Source organism: Malaclemys terrapin, chromosome 7 (genome assembly GCF_027887155.1).
Source record: "Malaclemys terrapin pileata isolate rMalTer1 chromosome 7, rMalTer1.hap1, whole genome shotgun sequence".
NCBI classification, from domain to species: Eukaryota; Metazoa; Chordata; order Testudines; family Emydidae; genus Malaclemys; species Malaclemys terrapin.
In genome coordinates, this window is record NC_071511.1 from 40,717,680 (window position 1) to 40,734,136 (window position 16,457).

A 16,457-nucleotide genomic window follows, 5' to 3' on the forward strand; every position below is an offset into this window, starting at 1 on the left:
TCGTGCTCTGGCCGCAGACGATGCAATAGGTCGGAAAAACTGGCATTCCAACCACCACTTCTGCTGCCACTCTGCTCTCCTGTCTTGATCAATAGCAAATTTCTCCATGTTGACTGTCATGGGCTCCCGCTTCCGCTGAAACTCTGCTCTCATGAATCCACCTCACAGGTCCTCTCGCCGTTCTCTATAAATATCTATTCTCGTGGCATCTCTCTATAAATATCTATTCCATCATCCACCACTTCCGCTGCAACTCTGCTCTCCTGCAGATGCCATACCATGGCAAGCATGGAGCCCGCTCAGATCAATGCGGCAGTTATCACCGTTGTAAACACCTTGCGCATTAGCCTGCAGTATATGCAGAACCAGAACCTGCAAAAGCAGGCAAGGAGGCGACGGCAGCACAGTGACGAGAGTGATGAGGACATGGACACAGACTTCTCTCAAACCCTGGCAATGTGGACATCGTAGTGGTAATGGGGCAGGTTCATGCCGTGAAACGCTGATTCTGGGCCTGGGAAACAAGCACAGACCGCATAGCGTTGTAGGTGTGAAAGTTACTAGTGACCCCCCTTAACAGAGCAGCCTTTATGTCAACCAGTGGCCATTAGGGGGAAGCAGATACCTCACTACACAGTAGCCTGAACTTTTCAACTGTTTTCCCTTTCAAGGCCTTGAGGTAGTTGGAGCTGGCCCAAAGCCGGTTTTCACTGACCAGATAGCAAAAGCATGTGTCTGACAACCACCAATCAAGTGTTAACATGGCAGGCGCCTTTGTCTGAATGTGTATAAAGGATCTGTAAAATGCGTGTAAGACAGAGTTTTTGTACCAAGGTGCAAAGCTCTCCTTTCTTCTGCAGAATAAAGCAACTCTTCCTTATCCCTGTCTGACTGTTATTGGCTCTCAGCTAGGTGGACCCGATATTTCGGTAACACAGGTCTGGATGAATCTCAGTGGCTGCAAAACTTTCGCATGCAGAAGGGCACTTTCATGGAACTTTGTGACTTGCTTTCCCCTGCCCTGAAATGCAAGAATACCAAGAAGAGATCAGCCGTCACAGTTCACAAGCGAGTAGCGATAGCCCTCTGGAAGCTTGCAACGCCAGACAGCTACCGGTCAGTCGGGAATCAATTTGGAGTGGGCAAATCTACTGTGGTGGCTGCTGTGATCCAAGTAGCCAAAGCGATCTTTGACCTGCTGCTATCAAGGGTAGTGACTCTGGGAAATGTACAGGCCATAGTGGATGGCTTTGCTGCAATGGGATTCCCTAACTGTGGTGCGGCAATAGACGGAACGCATATCCTATCTTGGGACCGGAGCACCAAGACATCCAGTACATAAACCGAAAGGGGTACTTTTCAATGGTGCTGCAAGCACTCGTGGATCACAAGGGATATTTCACCAACATCAACGTGGGATGGCCAGGAAAGGTACATGACGCTCGCATCTTTAGGAACTCTGGTCTGTGTCAACGGCTGGAGCAAGGGACTTACTTTCCAGACCAGAAAATAATGGTTAGGGATGTTGAAATGCCTATAGTTATCCTTGGGGACCCAGTCTACCCCTTAATGCCATGGCTCATGAAGCCATACACGGGCACCCTGGACAGTAGTCAGGAGCTGTTCACCTATAGACTAAGCAAGTGCAGAATGGTGGTAGAATGTGCATTTGGACATTTAAAAGCTCGCTGGCGCAGCTTACTGCGGTTAGCCCTCAGCTAAACCAATATTCCCATAGTTATTACTGCTTGCTGTGTGCTCCACAATATCTGTGAGAGTAAGGAGGAGACTTTTATGGTGGGATAGGAAGTCGAGGCAAATCACCTGGCAGTTAGAAGAGCACAGCAGGGTGCGCTGCGCATCAGAGAAGCTTTGAAAACCAGTTTCATGACTGGCCAGACTACGGTGTGAAAGTTATGTTTGTTTCTCCTTGAGGAAAACCCACCCCCTTGGTTCACTGTACTTCCCTGTAAAACAACCGCCCTCCCCTCCCCCCTTCGATCACCACTTGCATAGGCAATAAAGTCATTGTCGTTTCAAATTCATGCATTCTTTATTAATTCATCACACAAATAGGGGGATAACTGCCAAGGTAGCCCGGGAAGGGTGGGGGGAGGAGGAAAGCCCCGGGTGGGGTGGGGGAAGGAGGGAAGGACAGGGCCACACTGCACTTCACAACTTATTGAATGCCAGCCTTCTGTTGCTTGGGCAGTCCTCTGGGGTCGAGTGGTTGGGTGCCCAGAGCCCCTCTCCCCACATTCTTGGGTGTCTGGGTGAGGCAGCTATGGAACTTGGGGAGGACGACAATTGGTTAAACAGGGGTTGAAGCAGCGGTCTGCGCTCCTGCTGCCTTTCCTACAGCCCAACTATACTCCAAAGAATATCAGTTTGATCCTCAGTAGCCTCAGCATTGCCTCCTGCCTCCTCTAATCACGCTGCTGCCACCTCTCCTCTTGCTCCAGCCATCTATCCTGTCCTCGCTTTCCTGGACTCTGATATTGTCTGCCTCCATGCATTTTGCTGAGCTCTTTCAGTGCGGGAGGACTACATGAGCTCAGAGAACATTTCATCGCGAATCCGTTCTTTTCACCTTCTTATCTGCACTAGCCTCTGGGACAGAGATGATAGGGGGAGCGTTGAAACATTTGCAGCTGCGGTAGGAAATAAAAGGAAGAGTAGTATTTAAAAAGACACATTTTAGAGTACAAGGTTGCATTTTGCCTCTTATATTGAGGGCCTGCCGGTTCGATGTGAGAGATCACATATGCAGGGCCGGGCAACAGAATTCAGCTTGCAGGCAGCCATGGTAAGCCACAGTCTTTTGGCTTCTTTAAGTCTTCAGGGCAAATTAATGATTAAACATGCTTGCTTTTAAACCATGTATTATATTTACAAAGGTACACTCATCAGAGGTCCCTTCTCCGCATTTAAAGTCTGGGAGCCCGCCTTGGGAGGGTTGGGAGGATATTGGCTCCAGGGTGATAAACAGTTCCTGGCTGTCGGGGAGAACGGTTTCTCTGCTTGCTTGCTGTGCGCTATCTTCAACCTCCTCCTTCTCATCATCATCCTCATCCCCAAAATCCTCATCCCTGTTGTGTGAGACTGCCACCTTGCAGGGGTCCACGAACAGAGGTGGGGTAGTGGTGGGGGGCACCCCTAGAATTGCATGCAGCTCATCATAGAAGCAGCATGTCTGGGGGTCTGACCTGGACCGGCAGTTTGCCTCTCTGTTTTTTTGGTAGGCTTGCATCAGCTCCTTAAGTTTCACAAGGCACTGCTGTGGGTCCCTGTTATAGCCTCTGTCCTTCATGCCCTTGGAGATTTTTTCAAATATTTTGGCATTTCGTCATTTGGAATGGAGTTCAGATAGCACGGATTTGTCTCCCCAAACAGTGATCAGATCCAGTACCTCCTGTTCGGTCCATGCAGGAGCTCTTTTGCGACGAGATCTGCACGGTCATCTGTGCTGATCAGCTTGCCACACTGACCAAACAGGAAATGAAATTCAAAAGTTCCTGGGGCTTTCCCTGTGTACCTGGTCAGTGCATCTGAATTGAAAGTGCTGTCCAGAGCAGTCACAATGGAGCACTCTGGGATAGCTCCCGGAGGTCAATACTGTCGAATTGCGTCCACACTACCCCAAATTCGACCCGGTAATGTCGATTTCAGCGCTAATCCCCTCGTTGGGGAGTACAGAAATCAATTTTAAGCACCCTTTAAATCGACAAAAATGGCTTCGTCGTGTGCAGGATTAAATCAATCTAAGGCTACTAAACTTGACCTAAACTCATAGTGTAGACCACGGCTAAGTAACATCAGCTTTGCATAGCATACCTGCTTGATGTCACTAAGTATACAAGGTATTTGGTTCAGAATGCCTGAAGTAGAAGAGGTTGTTAGAAAGTAAGTGGGAGTGGAGAGTTCTAAAGCTAAATTAGGGGATACATCAGTTCAACATACTTGAAATCTAATGGATTGCATGGCAAAAAATGCATCCAAACATATGGAAGCTTCTTAAATTGAGTTTCCAGTCGTCGTAACATTCACCCATCTCTAATCACTGCCCCGTGCTAATTCAATACTAGCAGCAGTGTAGTCTGCAGAAGCATGTGGAGTCTTGCACCACTGTATCAAACAATGTAGACACACTTTAGTATTCTGAGATTTTAGTGGTGCAAATTCTCATACTTTGCAAAATGCCATCACACTTCACAGAGTGCTACCAGAGCTTTTCCATGGAAAGGTTTCCTGTTAGCCTGCAGTAAATCAGTTTATAATGTACTGTTGTCTTGCACATTTCACCCCAGATTGTATTGTGGTGGATCCCATTACCTGAGGCAGCATTACCCAGTTCACAAAACATATGATGTCATTCAGTCACACAAAGGCTCATGCAATACAGTCTAAGTCACACCAATTTATATAGCACACAAGATCTCATCAGATTAGATGCTAGGGGACAGAAAGGTAGCTGAACCCCACACCAGATTTTCAGAATGTAGGGGAGATCTATCCCTAAAATACTGCCAACACAGAGACAGAGGAGGTGTAGATGTTTCTGAAACAATTTTGGAGGGACTTTCCAACTCACAGGAAATTTCAAAATTGTACTGAAATCAAATGTTGACACATTATCATTTCCTGTGAACCAGAAATTCCAGGTCTTGGCCAGCTCAGCACAACTCTCCATCTCCTATTTACCAAACTCAGATTCTAGCCTCATTACTCTCCAAGGATCTGAGTGCATGGCTGCATCTTACCATGGATAAGAGTGACATAACTGTTGGCAGGGGGAACTAGCGAGGAGTGGGCAGACATGTCTGCACCATTTATGGAATTTGCATACTCAAATTTTTTAAAAATGACTTGCAGTCTCAGATTCCTATTGGATTTAGCAATACTCCTGGATTCCCAGATCACATGATATCTTTCAGAGGGCAGCCATTCCTTTCAGGCGTGAATACTGCACAATCATATCCATCTTGGTTAATTCCAGGTTTGATTACTGCCATGTGCTCTAATTAGAGTTAGCTCTGGACACTGCCTCTATCTCCCTCCGTAATAAAGCAGTGCATGCCAGCATGAACACAGCATGTGCACTCAGGTTTGCCTTGTATGCCTGTTTATTTCCATTTGGATTTCAAGATGCTGGTAATAATTTTTATAAATGCTGAATACACTGGGACCTGAATAATCTGAAAGGCTGCTTCTTGCCATATACCCCTTAGTAGCTGTTAAGATTGGCTGGGGAAGACTTTTCAATAAAGACCTACTTGTTAACACTCCATATCCAGTAGAAGGGTCCTTCCACTTGAGGGCCCCATCTCTGGAATTTACTCCACCTGGCAGCTTCTTGGAACCTGACCCTAACATCTCCCAGAGAATAAGGCAAGAGTAATTTATTTTGTTTGGCATTAGAGTAAATGTTTAGTGTAGGGTTTTGTTTTGGGTGGAGGGGGTTGTTTCTAATTAAAGTGTTTAATGCTGTAGACTCTCTAGAAATTAAATAAATAAATATGCCTCTATCCCTGAGTTTTCACAGTCTCACACAACCTGGTGAGAAGGGATTTAGAGTTACAGATGACATTGTTTATGGAACCTTAATTTTGAATTCAATCCTCAGGTGATTGTTTCCTTTAAAACATTAGCCTTGAATTAATTTACTAGCTTTAAAATGTTCTATGCCTATGACATGCTAACATACATTTTTCAAAAGTGACTAGTGATTTTTGGGTGCCCAGTTTGAGGGGTTAAAAGGGACCTATTTGTCAGATGCTCAGCATTTTCTGAGAACCGGGTTCTTTTGAGATGTACTCAAAAAACTTAGGCCCCCAAAATCATTAGTCACTTTTGAAAATCTTGAACATCAGGGTTTTTTTTTCTTAATAATTGATTTGTTTACAACTTTGTCCTGAAGTTTCTTGATCCAGGAGTAGATTAAACTTTTTAGTAAAAATATGGAGATATGTGCACGTATTAGGATTCAGTGCTTTTAATTATTGACTAGAACAGAAACTATTATAATGCAAACTAATTATTTCAGGCAGTATGTGTCAATACAGTGTGTATATTACATAACCACTGTAGAATTGCACAAATAAGATGAAATAAAAAGGTTTTATTTATACTGGTGGAAGTTATTGTACTGACATTTGAACCAAGCAATTTCCCCTCCAGATAGATGACCCAAGGAGGAGTGGGGAAGGGGAAAAATGGAAATTCTCTCATTCTAAAGCTGCCTCCCATTCACATTTACCTTATGCTTATGCCAAGAGCCTGGAGGACTTTTAGATTAGGCCTCTAGGCATTGCATTCTATGCTTTTCTTCCCAGTGAAGAATGTAGTTCAAACTTTTAGTTGACTTTGCCTTCTTGGAATATTTAATTCATGCACGTCAGGCAGGAAGTTGTTCACTGCATTTGAAGATTACATTTTAAATTTTTTTCATTTGCGCTGGCAAGAACAACCTGCTGCAGATGAAGTGGCAACCAGAATTTAAAGAACACCTTTGGTCCAAGCTAATCCTGTTCTCAAAGCTCTTTTGCTGATTGTGAAGTGTAGTGGGAGAACTTTCTATTCCTGCATAAGAAACCCAGCTTTCAGAGTGACCTTAAGACTGTTCCCTCTTACTTGTGATTAATAGACATAGGGCTAGATTCCCTCAAAGCTGCTCTCCATTGGGGGATTTACCCTGGTGCTGCTGCATGCATTACCCCTGGGATTTGGCCAGCAGAGGCCTGTTGGCTGCATAGGAGCTCTGCCAGCAAATGTTCTGAATCATCATGGGTGGGATTTTGAAAAGCACTTAAGTAACTTGGGAGCACAATTCACATTGAAAGCCAATGTGCGTGTGCTTCTAAGTCCCTTAAATGAGTCTGAAAATCCCACTCTACATCCCCCTACTTGTGTTGACTATTCCTCTTCTCAGCATGTTGTCTGCCACTTTAGAGGCACAGCTACCCATCTGGCAGGCACACATGGGGTAGAAGAGTTATGATGGCTTTTCACTGCTGCAGCCTCCTCCCCCAGCATACATTCACCTGCTGGAGTATCTGCCATGATCTACAGTACACCAGCTGGCCCTGGGTTCCACTCAGAACTAGCGGGCTTAATTATATTTGGATAATTGCTGTTCTTTATGGCTCATTCAGCACCTCATGTCCAACCTCTATTGTTCTATTTTCCCACTCTTGCAGGGCTTGGCTCTCTGTTTATAACTGTGACAGAACTATGTAGCTCAGAAGTTTGCCTCTTTCACCAATAGAAGTGGTCCAATAAAAGATATTACCTCACCCCCCCCCCCCCCACACACACACGCCCTTGTCTGTCTGAAGAACAGGGAAGGAAAATAGGTATGGTGAACCAGGACATAGGTGTGGTGAAGATCAAGGGGGATGTAGACAAGGCAACTGTATCATAATTCTTGCTAGCTCCCTGGCTAATTAACCACAGGTCCTGCTGTCTGACGTTACCGCACAAGGGAGCTTGTGGAGTCGCTGACATCTATGCAAACAGAGTGTAAAATGCTCCCATCTGTGAGAGCAGAGAGTTCCGATTGGGTAGCAAGTTACACCCACTTAGTGATGTAATTGACTACACAAGGGGTAAGGCAATGGAGATTCAGAGCCAGGGTCTGTCTAAATCCTGGAAGGGATTGCTGACTACACTACAGCTCAATCAAATAAAATCAGAATCACATATTCAACCACAAATATAAGCATAAAAACAATCATGTTCCTATGTCAGTATTAAAAGCAATGGGGTATAGTGTTCCATTTGGGATACTGTAACACCTGGAAGGTCATATTAGGACTTAAAGGCGTGGGAAGTAGCACTGCTCCTAAAAGGTTCCATCCAAACTAATGAGTTACATTTCTGAGTGGAGAGAGCCCTACAGTAGAATACATATAGAGACAAATACTGAGCCATAAGATAAAGTAGTGTTCAGGGAGATCAAAAAGGCAACCACTAAGTCTAATGGTTATTGGCTCAGCTACCTACATATAAACTGGTCAGGTGTCACAATGGGGGAAGACTTAGAGAGGCTATGTGTCTAAATGTGTCTTCCTTGGAACAGCTAGCTCTGGAGCAAGCAAGAGGAGAGGCTAATACTGACTGTATCCTTAGTAGCACACAAGAGGGATTTCAAGAAGTAGATCTAGTTGAATCCACTTACTAGTAGTGATCACACTATAACAGGGGAGGAAGCAGATCAAAAACTAGCACTAGATTGGTAATCTGTAAAAGGTCTCCTAAACAGGACTACAGGTTGTTATGGTAGAAACAACATAGCCTTACAGGACAATGAAAACTTCCATTTAGGAAATGAAAACAGAGGAAACTGTTTGCCTTGAAAAGTGCAGTGAGCCTGAGACCCATGGCCTTCCTACATGGTCTGAATTTAAAGGACAGCCTCAAGTCCAGGTCTTGATCACAGGGGAAGAAGGGCACATGGAATCTCCTCCCCTGTGCTCCCTGTGCAGGGACCAGTGCCTCCTGTGCAGGGATCAGTGCCTGAGCACAGAGACTACCACACCAAAAGAGGCAAAGACAGGGAGAAAGCCTGGCCCCTCCTGTTCACTCATGCGCCTAGCTATGGAGATGGCCAGTTGCAAAAGAGACTGCATACTCAAGGAGTGGCAGAGAGCATATTGTCTATGTGCCAAGGAGCATCAGGAGGGCCTGGGTCTCCCTGCAGCACAAAGTTTTCCTGGTTCATTTTCTGGGTGGCTCAGCTGTGCCTTAATAGCACAGTCTTGCCCTAAATGAATGAACCGGTGTCACGGAGACTTTGAGCAGCTCTTCTCTTGTGGCAGAGGATATACCACTGCTACTTAAGCTGAACCGTGACCCTTCAGACATGTTTGTATAGACCAACATCCCAAGAGAAATAATGAATTCAAAATGACTGCCAGTATTTCAGCTAGGAGGCTGGAGGGGAGGGCACCATTGATAATATGTAACCATCTTCCCCGTCCATCACTACATAGAAAGTGGAGATGTCTCAGGCATTTTCCAGGTAATCAGCCAAGCCACTCCACCCATTTGGCCACTCCAGCAGTGTGGGACTTGAGGGTATGACACCACCAAAGTCATCTCAAAAGAGACAATGTAGGAAATAAATGCTACTTATGTTAAGAGCTCATGGTAATCACTAATACACACTATTTACTTGAACATGATGTACTGTAAAGAATAGCAGTAACTGTGGCATGTGTCATAAACCAGAGACCCTTGTGAAGTAAGTGAATCGATGGACATCTGACGTGTTGTCACAGCACAGATTCCCATAATCTTCTTGTAACACTTTTCTTAAGGCAGCTTCTCCTTTTGCAGATATTACACGATTCTATTTACCTCTTTGTCGGTGTGTTTTTAAAGGCTTTTGAATGTGAAAGCCTCCATGGGCTGGCTAACGGGGATAGGAAAAAAGGCACAAAGAGTTCTCTCTAGTTATTTTCATTCTGACTCCTAGATGATTTATAAAGCTGCGTTCACTGTGAGTAGTTGGAAAGCATGTGCCTAAGCTCTAAGGAAGAGCAAAATAACAAAAAGCAAACCATGCCAGAAAAGGGAGACTTCTTAAGTGAAACAGATTCCTTTTTTAAAGAATACTTTCTTAGTTTCCCATGTCATTCCCACATCAAGTCTGTCCTAATAGGAATTATAGGTATAGTAATCTCATTAGAACAATTAAAAATTGAAGATTAGCAAACATTGTCCTTAAAGACCCTACAGCAATGTAACTTCAGACTCAATCTCTTTATTTATATTTAAAATCAGCTCCAGCTTTGGCTATTTTTAAAGGACTGTCAATTATCTCTTCCACAATTTAGCAGAGAGAAACCAGCATGATTCAAGTCAGCTCCAACAGAGGTCTTATTCTTTAGGGAGATCAGATTGGGTATGGACTTGAATATATTCAGCTTTAAACTCCACCAGGCTGTGGGAGTCTGTGAAGGACTCATCATGCATTCTAGACACACTGTTGCATGCAAATGCCAACCAGCAGAGCTTCAGCATAGTGATCAGCAGAAGAATTCTTTTGTATCTTAACCAGTCATTTCTTTTCATTTTTTAAACCATACTACAAAAAAGCAAAGTTGAGCAATGCAATTATCTTTTTCTGTGGATTATCCTTCAAATGTTCGTGTATTTTAACTAGAGGGGAGAAAACAATCAGGACACTGATACTTATAAGCAAGAAAAAAAAGCAATGAACAAGAGGCTTCAAAAGACCAAAATGTCTTGTTTGACTATTTCGATAAATGAGAACTTGCTATTGTGATTTGTAGTTTGGCTAATTTTCCCCCCTGAACAGAAGAAATTACCTTACTGAGATTTTTAGAAGTGTCTGTGCTGAGAGGCTGAACTTTCCCACAGAAACAGAGTGCAAATTGTTTTGTTCTTTAGTAATCTAGGTTTTAGCAGGCCCAATACCCAACATGGCCAGTCTCCTGTACCATGCTTTTAGATATGACACAGATAAAGCATTTGTCTCAGTTGTGGCTACAACAGGAAACCTAAAAGAGATTTCAAAACTAAGGAAGAAATATGGACCTTACTTATTCATTCACTAGGCATGCTCCACTAGCATTTTGCATCATGTGCTTGTTTCCAAGGCAACAGCTATGATGTGGAGTACACAATGTCCCATATTTAAGCCAGGGTTTTGATTATGATCATTGTAAAAATGCCCACAAACCTATCATTTTCATTTGTGACTATATACTGATTCATGTTTACCAATATCTCATTTTTAGCTCATCATGAGCACAGTCCAAGGTATTACAAATCTAAGCTTTTTGGTACAGCAGTTACGAGATATTTAATGATAACATTGTTCAAAGAGAGTCACTAAATGATATTGAAATGGAATGGTCTCAGCTACTGTGCCTGAATTATGCCTTTATCTTAATTCCCTACATGTTAGCAAAGGGATTATTTGCATGATGACTGATTTATTGTTCAATAACCATAAAGTGACTATGCAAATCCCTCTTCTCTGATTAGCCAAGGCCTATGGCAAATGTGGCTAGAACACCTTGTCACCCCACCTACCCCCAGATATTAAGCACAATATAATAAGGAATTACTCTTAGGAAGAGGAGGAGGGCCCGGAGCAGCAGTAGGGTGATGCTGAGAAGACAGGGGTTAACTTGGACAGGGTGGAAAGGAGGGCAGAATTGGAAGAGACCATGTTTATATTCACATTGGTGGGGGATTCTGAAGGCTGGGCTTTATAGAAGCTAAAGAAGACAGTTGAGTACAGTGATATTTGGAGAGGGCTCCCACTTTACTTCCCTGACCTAATTGACTGCTAGGTCTTCAGCCCTGGAGTCAAGATGTATGTGGACTGTGTTGTAGTTTCCCAGCACAGAGGCAACAAAAGTGAGGATGATGGTGGTGAGGGCCACATCTGATTGGAAAGGATGTAATCTCCTGGCCAACTCCAGATGGAAAAAAGGCATATCTGGAAGCTAATGAAGTTTGGAAATCTAAGAGCATTGATGAGTCTAAGACCTTGAGGCTGCAAATTGTGTAGACAGTAGGTGGGCAAACACCCTCAACTGAAGGAGCAGTTATAGATTCTACCCATTCCTCACAATACTTCTCCCAGCCAATCTGCTTCACCTCCACTTAATCTGGGTTAGGTTTAAACCATCTGGTTTTCATCAAAGTTGCAGAAATTGGGACAGCATGGAGACTCTGGAAGCATCTGGAGAGTCCTGTTGACTTCAGTGGGAAATAGATTGAGCCCTCTAAATCTGGGTCCAATGAAAATGAGTCTATGAGCCTGATTCTGGTCTTACTTTCATGGGTGTAAATCAGGAGAAAAGACTGGAGTTATGTGGGTATAAAATTATTGTGAAGAGAATTGGACTCAGTTGTAATATCCCATGTAACAGGGGAGAGCCTGGGGCTAAGATAACCCTGATTACAGAACAAGCCCCAACTGAGGAAATCAAGTGATTCCAGTATAAAAAGCCCAGGAGACTGCAAGGGAGTCTGTAGACACTGCAGGGCCATTAGGGCCCAGGCACCAGCTGAGAGAGCCTGAGGAGAAGGGAAAACTCCAGGCAGGAGATGCTGGGAAACAGAAAGACTGACCAACCCTCAGAGAGGAGGGACTGTGCCCAGCTGAAACTGAGATGAAGACTCTGAGTTTGTGCTCTATTTGAAAGACTTTCTTATTTGGACTTCCAGGAAGGAGACCCTGAATTTGGGTTAGGCCCTCGTGGGCCAGTGTGTACCCAAGGACTCAATAAATTGGACCATCAGGAGGGTATTGTTTGACCTATCTTGGAACTGAATTAGTTCTTATGGGATCTGCAAGAGGGGGCAAACAGGGGCTGGGTGACTGCAAAGTGACACCTGGCCACGAGAGGGGACTCAAACAGCTACTCCACTAAGTCCCATTACAATAATTTGAGAAAATTAGCAATAGATTGGCTCTCCTAAACCAAACTATGGCTTGTCTACACAGGGAGTTATTGTGCAGCGAGCTAGGGTGTGAATTTAAAACATACTAGCTATTCTGCACTAACTCTCCATGTGGACACACTTCTTGTATGCTGAGTGCCCTCACGTGATTTAGCTTAATACACTTCCAAAGTACAATAAGCTAATGAGCACAAAGACACTCTAGGAGTGTCCACAGGGGGACTTAGTACACATCAACTACTGCAGCCTTTTCCCTTGTGTAGACAAACCCTAAGGTGATCAGAATGTATCAGTGTACTGTATGGCAGATACAATCTCCTCTATTAGAGCGTAACTTAGCTATACGCTTTGTCATGTTCCTATACCAGATCTGCACTGCTAGAGAGCTTTCTCATACACACCAGATGTGTTCATCATGAGATCCTTTAATGCTCTGCCAGGTCTGGCTGAGGTTCGTTTCAATAAGGTAGTGTATATTACACACCGTGCCACTTAATGGCTGAACAGTATAATACAATTTAGCATTCGATTACAGCCTTAAAATCCATGTGCATTAAATGTATTTGTCTAAATCCTCAGCTGGTGTTAATTGTCATAGCTCTATCAGTGAATTTACACCAGCTGCGGATTTGACCACTGTTCCCTTGCCTTTTGGTGGCTATTGTGGGTAACATTTTTCATAGCAGTAGGGATTATACTAGTTTGAATTACTTCTAGCAACAATCTGGGTCAAAATGAGTGTCAATTTCTCAAAATTAAGAGAATCCATTCAGTTCAGGGCCTAAATTTTTGACACCTATTATGTATCTGTTGTATTTAAACTTTAGAAGTAGTCTTCCATCTAGACAAGAAGGTCATTGTCAGACAGAAAAAGAAACAATAAAAAATACAAGGTTTCATCAGAAGAGAACTGACTGGTATCATACTTAAACAAGTTAATATGCAGCAGAGAAAAATCCTAGAGTTAATTTCCATTTTTTATAAGCAATACTGCTTGTATTTGTAGATCACATTCAACTGCAAATGCCAACAGCTTCCTGGGCTTATCTCCAATTTTAAAAATACTCTTCATCTGTCTTTGTAAAACAAATTCTGCCTTCCTGGACTGGCCATCTCAGACTTTGAGTCTACTAATTTTAAAAGAAAGCCTGCCTTTTGACCGTGGATCTTTTCTCTCAATCATTCATTCTAAGGGTGGATGAGCTCTTTTTTTTTGAGGATATGATCAGATGAAGAACCCTAATCTCAAAGTTTCAGGAACATCCATGCACACACTAAAAGAGGGTTTATCAGGGACATTCATCCCTCTAGATCTGGGGCTTCAGGAATGGCTGAAAGGAAGGGTTGCTAAGCAAGACGGTATGAAGAGGACACTCAGAGGATTGGAGAAGACAAGGATGAACCAACTAGTGCATGCGCTAAAATCGACATGGTTGCAAAATCACATTTTAAGATGCAAAAGAAAAATACAGCTTGCAGGAAAATATAGTTTGTCTGTAAGCTCACTGTCAAAAGTAAAAAGGCCCGAAAAAAAGACACAGCTAACTTGGCAAATGTACAGGGTTATCTGACACCCCATCCTATCAGGAAGACTTTCAGAAGCCATTGTAGGCCAGATTTTTTAAAAATGTCACAATCCAGGGCAACTGCATTTGTATTTCTCCACAGTAGTCCAGCAAGGCATGCACTGTCAGGCTTCCAGCACTCCATGCTGTTGCCTCTCTTGGGTGGAGAAGACACGCATTTCCTCCCTTCCCCTTCTGAGTGGGGTATCTCCAGGCTGAACCATTATGCCTTTACTGTGCTGTTCCCAGCAAAAGAAAGACTGCCTAAGCAGACCTGTTTGCTTTCTCTTCAAAGTCTAACAACTGCGTAACTGCCCACAGTTAAGATACCACACAGCACTTTCTCTGCAATTTTATTCTTAGGATAAAAGTATCACAGAGAAAACATCTTAAAAACAATATGAGAGAACCTATGCACTTGCTCATAACCTTCCCAGGGCTCTGACAGGTAAATAGTCCTGCAAACCCCTCAGAGGGGATCTCTCCTATGATCACAAGTTCATAACAGCCTCAGCACAGAACTAGCACCCTCATGAGAAGTTTATTCTCTCCTTTATACAGTTTTAGGTCTTTGATCTGCAGTTTCCAAGAGCAAATAATCAGTAGACAATGGGTTTCTCTCCCCAGGTGTAGCTTCTACAGGCTTTCCAAGTATGTCTTAGGAAACCCACTTCACATGTATTGTCCCAAATGAGTCTTGGAAGTTCCTATCATTTCCCCCAAGGTATACATTAGTCTCCTAGAAAAGCTACATACAATAACACAAACAATTGCATTTTAATACAATGGACCCAAAGGTATTAAACCTAATTCAATAAATTTTAACTTAATTCAATAAGATGTGTCCAGGAAATTCCCTTGGTCACAATTAGCATGCTAAGTCAAGACTAACTTTTCAAAACAGCCCAGCTACCATTTAGGTACTTTAAATAAAGACCAAAGTTTCAAAAGCATTCAGCACCCAACAGCTTCCATTGCAACACTCATGGCTGGATTTTCAAAAGACCCCAGCAGACAAGGTCCTACACCATAGATGTTAATAATACATCTAATCTAGATGTGCTAAGTAAGCTAAATTATTCCAGAAAACAAACACAAGTGTATACAAGTGGCCAGATTTTCAAAGTGCTTATCATTTGTTTTCTGCAATAATTTACTGCAAATAAAACTTTAAATAATCTAAGTGTTCTACAAGCATTAATTAGAGCAGTTAACAACATGCTGCTGGAAAGAAGTCTGTCCATTGAAGATAAAATAGCACCACCAAGGATACGAAGAAACAAATACTAACTGAAATTTCTGTGTGAACTTTCTTTTGATTTCTTTTTATCAATCATTACAAAACACTTTAAAAACACTTGGATGAATTCATTCTTCAGAATTCTCTTTCCTGTCCTCAGCATTCAGTGAAAACCCTTTTGAGAAAAGGAAAGAGAGGTTGAGATTAATAAAACAGAGATTTGAATCCAGAGTTTTTACTTCCACGTCAGTCTGAGGGTGATATTTAGGAATCATATTCCCATACATTTCTATACTTTTAAAAACCAATGCATAGCACTTCTAAATTTGAAAAATCACTAGGACTTAAACTTTCCATTCCTAGGAATTGTCCTTTTCGTGGTTGTGTTTGTCTTGACCTTGAACATCCCAGACTTGATAGAAAATTCACCCTCATCACGGTCAGTAGGGTTACAGCCTCTTATTAGTGGTATATATGGCTCCACTTGCCTTCCTAATGTTTAGTATATTTACTTTTTCCTGAACAGGAACATTTGGGTCTGATGGAAAATCTTTTCCAAGTTTTAGATTGAGTCTAGCAGCTTACTTCCTCTCAAATGCAAAACACAAGGAGACGGAACTCAAAAGCACGTATGTTGTTGGTCACTAATCCACAGTTCTGGTGCTTTTCTTGCTGTACTAATTGAGTCTGTGGTTCTTGATGGTTAATTCTGAACAGGATTTTCTACTGAACCAATCTCTGGTTTTAATCATTGAGATTTGTACTATGTTGTTACAAATTCTACTACACAATACTTCTCTGTTATGTTTCACATGTGCTGCTTATGTTATGTTGACCTCAAAGTAGTACAAAAATGTATAAATATTTTAAGCTTCAATACAGCTACAACTACATGGGAAACTTTATGCTTCAAAAGACTCAAAGTAATTAATACTTTAGATTGCTCACTGCTTTATGTAAAGCAAACACAATATATTCCAAAGATTAAGATCAATAGTCTTGAATTGATTAAAATCCCATCAAACTATCAAGCAGCCATTTTTCAGCAGTAAACCAGGTTCTATTTAAAATTACAATATATTAATGTGACAGTAGCTGACTATTTTGGGCCTACGCTATATTATGTGTTAGTGACAGTAGCTGACTATTTTGGGCCTACGCTATATTATGTGTTCCATACTGATTTACAGCACTTCCGTAATTAAAGT